This window comes from Hydra vulgaris, chromosome 08, assembly GCF_038396675.1.
Source record: "Hydra vulgaris chromosome 08, alternate assembly HydraT2T_AEP".
Taxonomy (NCBI): Eukaryota; Metazoa; Cnidaria; class Hydrozoa; order Anthoathecata; family Hydridae; genus Hydra; species Hydra vulgaris.
The window spans coordinates 15,567,501-15,577,500 of NC_088927.1; positions in this window are offsets into that span (position 1 = coordinate 15,567,501).

The following is a 10,000-nucleotide window of genomic DNA, read 5'->3' on the forward strand; positions in this document are numbered from 1 at the left end:
TCAACCGCAGAATTAATCGTGAAGGTGTTCGTAATAAGATCCAACGGCCCGAGTCTTTTGGATTTGAACAAATCCAATAGACCTGGGCAGCGATTCCACAAAGTTTCATTGATCACCTGATCGAATCTATGCCTCGAAGATGCAAGACAACAAAATATTAGCCACGAAATATTGATAGCGAAATACAGCTTGGTCAACATTTTGTCGAGTTGCACTTGTTTTGTCCAGAAGGAAATCAACTTTTTTTAATACTTTTAATTAATTTATTAATTTTCGTGTACAAATAATAAACTTTGTGTTAAATAAAACTTGAAGAACTTTGTGTCTAAACAGTAACATAGTTAATACTCTAAATTAAAATAATGCAGCACTTTTATATAAAGAAATAAAATTAGCATTATTTGGTTGCACTCGTTTTGTCCGATACTGTATATATATATATATATATATATATATATATATATATATATATATATATATATAAATAAATATATGTATATATATGTATGTATGCATGTACATATAAGTATATGTATATATATGTATATATATGTGTGTGTGTATGTATGTATGCGTATATGCGTCTAATGGGTATGGTCCCAGCGGTCAATTCAGAAGCCTGTGGCAATCGTTCGGACGGAATACTCTAAGAATAGTCCTTTTAGGAGAACACAATAAGATACCTTGAAAAGATACCAAGAGTTAGGTACGCAGAAGTCCGGGTAATACGGGATTCATTTTTGTGCTAAAATGCTGTTCCACGTGTTTAAAACTTTGCGTTTAGGTGGTGCGATAGGATGTTGTTTTGATGTATATTCATTTAGAGTTTTATATAAACATAGAGTTTCTTTAAAAGGTAGAATAGTCAAACTATATTAAAAATTTTTTTTAATTATATTTACAAACGTTAAAATATAATTTGTTTACATCTAAAAATATTCTGTAATTCTTGTACTAAGCAAGTGTTGAAAAGATTATCTGTATTTTTTCTATTCTATTTCATTTCCTTAGTTTATACATTATCTGAGCACATACCAAAATTCAGGAGTGTTTTTGGATCAGCACATACTCTATTAGGACCAGCACTTTTGGTACCTATATTGTGTTTTATTACGAATTCGGTTAGGCGACAGGGGCGGCTGTAGAAAATTTATAAACGAATGATATAATGTAGTTTAAGCGAAATACTTATAGATTATTAGTCAAATTTAAGTGTTTACAAAATTTAAGCTTGTATTATTATCAATAATATTATATAAAATATTATTAACAATATTATAGATAAGCCTAATAATATAGATAAGCCTAATAATAAATATTATTAGTAATATTACTAGTATTGCATAATAATATTAATATTTATTATTGCAATACTTATATTATTAGTAATATAAAATAAATAATTATAAATAATAATATGTAATATACTAATACCGCTAGTTTACTATTAGTATGGCATAAAATATATTTTTATTTATTTATTCATTCTATAATTTATAGAATTAGTATCAAATCAATTGACAAATGGCTGAAATCGATTCAATAGAAGGCAGTAGAAGATTGTCAATGACAAATTTGTTTAATTAGCTTATCAATGACATTTTGTTTGTTAAAAGTATAAATATAAATAACATATTAATTTATGTTTTTAAATTTATGAATATAAATAATCATTTGATAATTAACATTTTTTGTAATGGAGAAAGAAGTTTTTTGTAGTTGAGAAAGATGTCATAATGTTGAACTTATTCTTATTCTTTAGTTCAACAGGCACTAGAAAGAAACAGTTAGTGTTATTTTTAATTTTTGCTATTTAAAAAGTTGCTTTGAAGCTGTTCCATTAAACATGTGACACTTTTTTGACTCTTTAGATTCCCCTCCTCCAAGTGACATTTTCCTCAACCCCTCCTCTCCCCCTATATGAGACCTGACATTATTTTTTAAAAAAATACCTCTAATTTTACCTCAGAGTTTGCAACTTTTTCCTAAAGGTTCATTAATCCTGCTGTGATTAGAATTTAAATTTGAAAAAATGTGTCACGTCTCACTGCAGCTAACCACATCCTTCCCCCATGTGATATTTAGTGACACTTTTTAATGCACCTATCCCCTAAAAGACTGTCACATATTTTTTGAACAGCCCTTTTTACTATATACCCTGATTTTTTTTGTGCAAGAATGTATATAAATATAAATATATATATATATATATAAACATATAGAGCTATACATATATATATATATATATATAAATATATATATATATAAATATATATATATATATATATATATATATATGCATATAGATATATATATATATATATATATATATATATATATATATATATATATATATATATATATATAAATATATTTATATATATATTATCGATAGTTACATTTATTGGATTTTACTTTTTTTCTCTATAGGTCAATTAGAAATAACTATTAGTAAGGAACATCAAAGTTTTATTATATTAATTGTTAAATTAATATTATTTTTTTGAGTCACTGATAATGGTTTCGTACATTTTGTTTTTTAATTTGATGTATTGAATACTTCAAGTTTAAGTTTAATTGAATGCATTTTCATTTTCAAACAATTTTATAAAAAACAGTGGTTCAAGTACCAGTGGTAAGATTTTACATTAAATTTCTTTCTGATTTCTAATAGTAAAATGTCATAATAAAATAAAACCTCTTTTTACTTATCTTATATTATCTTATAATAATTTTATATATTATTTTTTATCTTTAGTTACATCTCCTGTTATAACTGGTAAAACTTTTTTTTGTTAAACACTTTTTTATTTATAATTTCAATTCATTGAAACAATAGTTTCAATCTTTCAATCTTTAGTTGCATCTCCTACTGTTTCCACTGGTAAGTTTATATTTTAAGTTAAGGTAATAAAAAATCTGTCATTTTATTAATTATATATCATTTTTTTGTAATCTTTGGTAAAATTTATTTTTTATATTATTCATTATATATATCCAGTTCCAGCGCTTACATATCAAGACTATAAAATATATCGCAGACAGAATCCAGGACCTTTGACAAATTGATCTTTTTTGATGTGCGTCCAGCACGATGGCAAAGAAAACTAAGTTTTTAGATGGGACAATAGCTATCCTTACTTAGGTGTTTGGACACACGATCGTGACCGCAGATCTGAAAGAAGGAATGGCAACAGAGACGGTAGGGCAGCCGACAGAATAGGAAAAAATGTATACAAAACATATAATACATACAAATGATACATATTTGTTTATGATTTTGTTTAATTTAATATTGCAAATAATCTGTTTTATTTAACACTCCAAGGGATTAATTAACTTTATAGTCTTTACTTACTTTTATCACGTAATGTAAATTACGTTTTAAAATTATTATATCTAAATAAATTTTTAATAACTATAATATTTATTTAGATTGTATATAGAGTAATATAGATTTATATTTCAGATATTTATTTAGATTGGAAAGATTTTTTTATTTGTTATGACTAGCAAAATACTAAATGAAAAAGAAAGTTTTATTTTCATATATTAACTTAATTTTGTTGCGCTTTCTATTTAGATTTTAATAAAATTTTAATTGCGATAAAAAACTTATTGATCTAACATTCGTTTGTTATAAAAGGTATGATTTTTTTTTTTAAACTACCTTTTCTATTTTCCTTTTCTAATAACAAATTCTTCAAATTGGTAAGTATTTCTCCATATTACAACTTTTTATAGGTATTATGGCCCCAACAAAAAAGTTGCACATATTTCAAGGTGCATGCAAAAAATATTCACTTGATAGCTTCCCATTACCTTCTGAAAGAAATGAGTGTAAGAATGGACAAATATTTGTTGTATTTATTGAAATTAGAGAGTTATTCATTAAAACTGTTAAAGAAGTGAATAAGTATTTTGACTTTAACATAACCACCATTAATATCCATAGCCTTTTGAATATTGTAAAAAAATGGGTTTTCAACTATAAGAGAAGTTCAATATACTTTTTGGCATTTTGCAATGATATCTTTCCTTATGCTGGACCAGTGTTAACAATGGCACAGGCGTTACAGCCTCCCTCTAGTAGTATCACTCACGCTGTTTCATGCTCTTCAGTTTCAAAGTTGTCAGAATGCATTACTGTAATATCTCCAATAAGTAGTGAAACTTTATTGTCAAGATGCAATATTTTAGACATACATAGTAGACCTACTTTACGAGAAAAACTTACCCCAAAGATCATAATATTTAAAAAAAGGTTGTCAGTTTTGGTCTTCAATATTGGCTATTACCTCAAGAGAATACCAAAATAAGATAGCTTTATGAAAGCTAAATTAAAGAGCATGCCATATAAATTTAAAGTCATGAGGCAAAGTGTTAAAAGGAAAGAAGAAAATATTAAAGCTTTATTAGAACAAGTTAGAAACCTAAAACAAAAATTACAAACACATTACTACAGTAGGCGTATCCACAATCTTATAATGACCAGAATAGAAATAAAAATTAAGGCAAGAGAAAAGTTAAGACAAGTAATGCTTAAACATTTTTGTCAAGTGTTGTTAATAGAAAATAAAATTGCTATTACTAGATTAGAAAATGGTATGACTCAAATTAAGGAGGGCGATTATATAGATTCAGGTAAGTCAGGAGATAACAACACCTATTCATTACAAACTAGAATGATAGTTTATAGCTTGTTATATTTTAATGCCCCTACAAGTAACATTCCATTCTTATTAAAGAAAATATTGCAATATTTAGATATCGAATTTTTGCTTATTCCACAGCGTATTACTGCTGAGCAAATAGCACGTGAGCTTGGTAGTATATCAAACCTACAAGCAGCAGAGTGGGCCATCAGTAATAAAAGCCTCACTCTTGGGTTTGATGCCACCACTCAAGGTGTTCATATTAACAGCGTTCACTTGACATCGAAGAACAAATGTCTGGTCATTGCTCTAGACCAAATGCCTGGAGGAACGTCCGATGATTATCAAAATCATATTTGTAACACAGTGGACAATATGGCTTTAATTTATTCAAACTTTCATATGCTATCCTTTAATGAATGTCGTAGTTTAATTATATCAAATATATCAAACACAATGTCAGATAGAGTTGCAGCCATTCATCTTACCGTAACAAAAATTTGTGAAAAATGGGGGAAAAATCTTAATGAACTAAACTGCCATTTGCACCCTCTTGACACTATTGCGACTGAGTGTTGCTTAGCATTGAAGCCTCTGGAATTCGAACAATGTGACTTATTTGGATATGATTGTATGGCAGTTAAAATTGTTTTGGCTATGAACAAAATAAGATTTAAAGATGTCAAAGGTGATCCAAAAGGATTTGTTGATTTTTTAGACAGTAAAAAACTAAAGAGGTATCATTATTAGTTACAGAGGAAACCGTCTTCACATTCTTTTCCAAACTTGTTTAATTTTTATTAAACACTATGATGATTTTCTTTGTTTCTTGACCACTGGCACTTTAAAATGTGGAACTTTACAAGCACAACTTTACAGATTTGTTTGAGAAAAAGCTTCTTCCAAAGAATTTAGAACCAATTACAAGTTTATGCATCATTGATCATCAGCTGATCAAAATGACTTCTGCTTGTCTTAAGGCAGTGGAGAAAGTCTTGATTCGACAATATGAAAGATACTTTTCCATTTCTATTACAGAGAAACTCAAAAAAGAGACAGCAAGTGCTAGACTTCACAACATAGATAGTGAAGAGTTAATGGGTACGTTTAGTTAAGCTAAAGGAAGAGCCCCCAATGCAACTATTTGTTATATATCTTGCAAATTAAGATCAAAAAAGAATAGGACTATGGATTATCTTGATAGTCTAAACCAAATATCTAAAGAAAATGTAGTTAAGTGGTCTATTAAAGCAGCTCATATAAAAATGATAACAAATCGACTGAATCATGCTGCATTACGAGCCGAAATTTCAAATAGACAAACGTGCAAAAGGCAAAAAATAGTTGAAAAAGAAAAACGAAAGTTGGAGCATGAGCTGCGTTTACCATCTTTAAATGAAAAAAAAATTCATATAAGAACTTGTCTGTCAAGCAACTTAATGACATAGATGATGTAATGTCTGCAAGCCAACCAAGTGATTTGACTTGCAGTGTGTGTAGAGTTAGGATGTCTTATCATCTGATACTAAGTTATAGGCATTTGGTTAAGAATTAATAAAGTTCTAGTAATTTTAGGTAAAAAAACATTTATTTTGACCACAGTTTCTTCAACAATTCCATATATCGAAAAGTCGGTACTTAAATCGTCATAATTTGTGAACGAATAGTTTGATTTTGATAAATTTTTTACCTTTAAATACTGTATTGATCCTCTTTTCAATAATATATATCAATTTAATATTTAAACAATTTGAAAATTTTTATCTACGTACCTACCAGAGTGGAACTAATTTTGGGATACCAGTCTTGGGCGAATGTTGGAGTCTTGTGTTTATACTGTACCATGAGGCGCGAATCCATACTCGAGAGGTCTATGACACACTTATGTCGATAATGTATGTGTATCACCCTAATAATACAGACCACATGATAACTACTTCTAAAACGAATAATTCTGCTTCATTACTGATACTGTCTATACATCACAATTACGCTTGACACTAACGACAATTTGGTAGCACCACAATTAATAACTCTTACGTTCTTCGACTATTGTTTATTTTATCAACATTTTATTTATCAGTTTTTTTCTTTTTTGAGGGTCTTTGTTTTTTATCTATCCTCCTGTACTTTTATCTCACTCTGCTAAGCTCATTTATTTACAAAGTAACAGAAGATATATATTATTTTTATAAATTGCATCAACAAAAATATATATTTCTTCTGTTATTATTGAATTATTTTATAGGCATATTTTCAACTAATTATAGTTTTAATTTCAACAAAACGATGAATTTAGTTTCCGTGTAGTTCGATAGATACTTCTATAAACTTTTAGATGTTTTAAAAATTACCTTTATCAAGTGGGTCATAAAGTCGGGTTTTATTATTTGATCGGGTTTTGTGCATAATTATTAATTTGGGTAATGTAAGTAGGGTACGTTGGTATGTGGTCTATTCATAAATTATATTAAGTCTACTTTAATTTTTTCTAGATCTGTGACTGTTATCATGACCGTAATCATGCAACGTAGTGTATAATACTAGAGGGGTTGAGTAGCCAACGGGAACGAGTAGCATACTTAGTTGAGTTAGATGCAGAATTGCATAGAAGGAGGAAATAAAACATTGGCAGCAAAAGGACTCAACTCAGTTTCTATCCTGGGCTGTTCTAGCAGATCTAGCAGCAAAACCACTACAACTAAATATTATGCCTTCCACAAATCTCTGGTTGATCCAGTGAGTGCTGCGAGAACCTAAAGAAAGCACCTAATAATTTCTTAGTGTTAAACATTTGACTCTCAAGGTTTCCTAAAACCAATAGTGTTTCATCTATTCTTTATTAACTTTCGTTTTTCTATTTTTAATAACCTCTTAGTAGACTCAACGTACAAATGACCCTTGTTATCACTGTACTATAGACTAGTTATGCTAGTAAGTTTAGCTGTAACTGGTTTTGTTAGCCAGTGAGTATGTCTACAAGAATTCTGACGACCTAACCGATCGATTGTTGTTCATCCAATAATCGAGTTTTGCTTTTAAGGAGTTAACTTCTGAAAACTCCGCAGTTTCTTCACTTTATAGTGCAAACATTAACCTTAAACTACTCTTTTAGTAATTTTATGTTATTTTCGCTTATTTATCTATCCTTGACTTCATTAAGTTGTATAAGACTTGCATAACTTGTGCGGAAATCATTTGGTCTTTCCACTAGAGATATTTCGAAAAAAGTCCTCCTTAAATCTTTTGTACTTTCTGATTCATGTGATTTATACCATTATAGAGACGGTTCTTTTTTATTGTTTACTTCCCAGTGCATTATTCCAAATGCCAAATTTCATATCTAAATATGAAATCCTAGAAGCCATGTTTTAATATTTTTTGTTTTTTTAGATTTAATATTTTGCAGATAACAGATGTTAACGAGACAGGGCGATAGTTGCTGGCAAATAGTTTTGTCTCGTTGTTTATAAATTAGTGTTTATAAAATAGTTAGACTTGAATTTAGTAATTTAAATATTGATAGAACAAACTCAAAGCTTACATAATCAGGATCGATATCTTTAATCTTAAATATATCACCAATTTTAAGATTAAAAGGCGGGAAACTTCCTTTTTCCCATTTGTAAAAAATCCTAAACATGTTTATTAAGATGATTTACAATTTCTATTGGTTCATGAGATAAATCACCATTAAGCATTTTCATTGCTTTTATTGAATCCTTTATTGATTTTGCGCTGTTTAAGTACTTCCGAGCAGTTATGAATTGTGTATAAAGTTTTACGCTGGTTTCTTTTCAAATAAAAGTTGAACATTATGTATTTCTGTTGTATCTAAGTTACATAGCAGCTTATATTCTTTAGTCAGGCTAACATCTTTCCATTTATGAGCACATTTTCTGTATCTTAAATTTCATTTCTTTTTCTTGTTTGTTTGATATAATTGTTTATCCAAGTGACTGTTGAACTTTAAATAAGTGAAATGTCTATAATCGGAATAAATAGGTTACATTCCTCGGTTGTATACTAAATTAACTCGCTGTACATGTCCTGCACAGACTTTGTTTAAAAAAACTTTAACTAATCAATATAAGATATATAATCAGTTATTTCACTAAATTCAAATATTATTTAAAGAAACTTGTAGTTACTATGATCTAATATGTTAGCATTGTTTTTCAAGGTAAATTTAATGAAAATAAGTTTATGACCTTTGGTTATGTTGCCAAACACTAAATTTCCGTCAACACCATATACACTTCCCAATTCAGTTGTAAATATTAAGTCTGGTTTATATTAGAGGTAAACTCATTAGCTAATTGAATAGTTGGTATGTTTATATGATAAAGAAAAGTTACATTTAAAATTTAAAGTTGTATGTTCAATGCCACTGTGATTGGAAACAGATATTATTCCACCATTGGACCATTTAATGGCTAGGAAGTTAAAGTCACCCTTAGTTAATACATCTTTGTAACCCATAACGTCGACATTATTTTTCTCTAGCTTTAAAACATCCATTTTGACCATATCATCAACATAATTTAGTCTGTAGAGGCAACCCCGTAGATACATGTTTTGGTCTTAGTATACTACAGCCCAGACTTGCTCAATCTTGCCAATCTTAAAACCAGTATTGACAAGCTCATATGAATCTATTGAACTTTCTATCCTTAAGCATACACAACCGCCTATGGGATAACAAGTTTTATGACACTTGTATGTATTGTACCTAGTTAATTCAACAACTGAGTTGATATTGGACTAATTTGATTTTTGGGTGATGCACACAACCTTAAACTTATCTAACTTATTTTCCAGTGAGGTAGCATTCAAAGAGGTACACCTAAGTTCTGAAATACTTTTAGGGTTTCAATGCTTTAAATAATCTATTGGTTCTTCTTGAATTTCTGCAATTGATTTCCACGGAGGCACATGTGTGTAAAAATTCCAAACAATCACGGCTTAAAAAAACTTAAGGGTCCCTTAAGGGACCCTGACGAAAATGTCCGCGCCAAATATAAGGGTCCCTTAAGGGCTAGCCCTGAAGCGACCAAAAAAAAAAAAAAACCTCGCGTTACTACTCAAAAGCTGAGTAGTAAAGCGTGGTTGTTTTTTGTTTTTTCGTTTTTTTTAAAACAAATAATAAAAATACTACAAATTTGCATAGTTAAATAATTATAGTTCTATAAAATTTGACACCTTTAAGGTTTATTTATAAGTGTTCGATTAAAACTTTTCTTAAGGATTTTATAGTTTATTAATAATATTATTATTTATCGAAAGCATTACAACTTATTAAAAGTATCTATAAAAAATTTAATTAAAACACGATACTAATATTA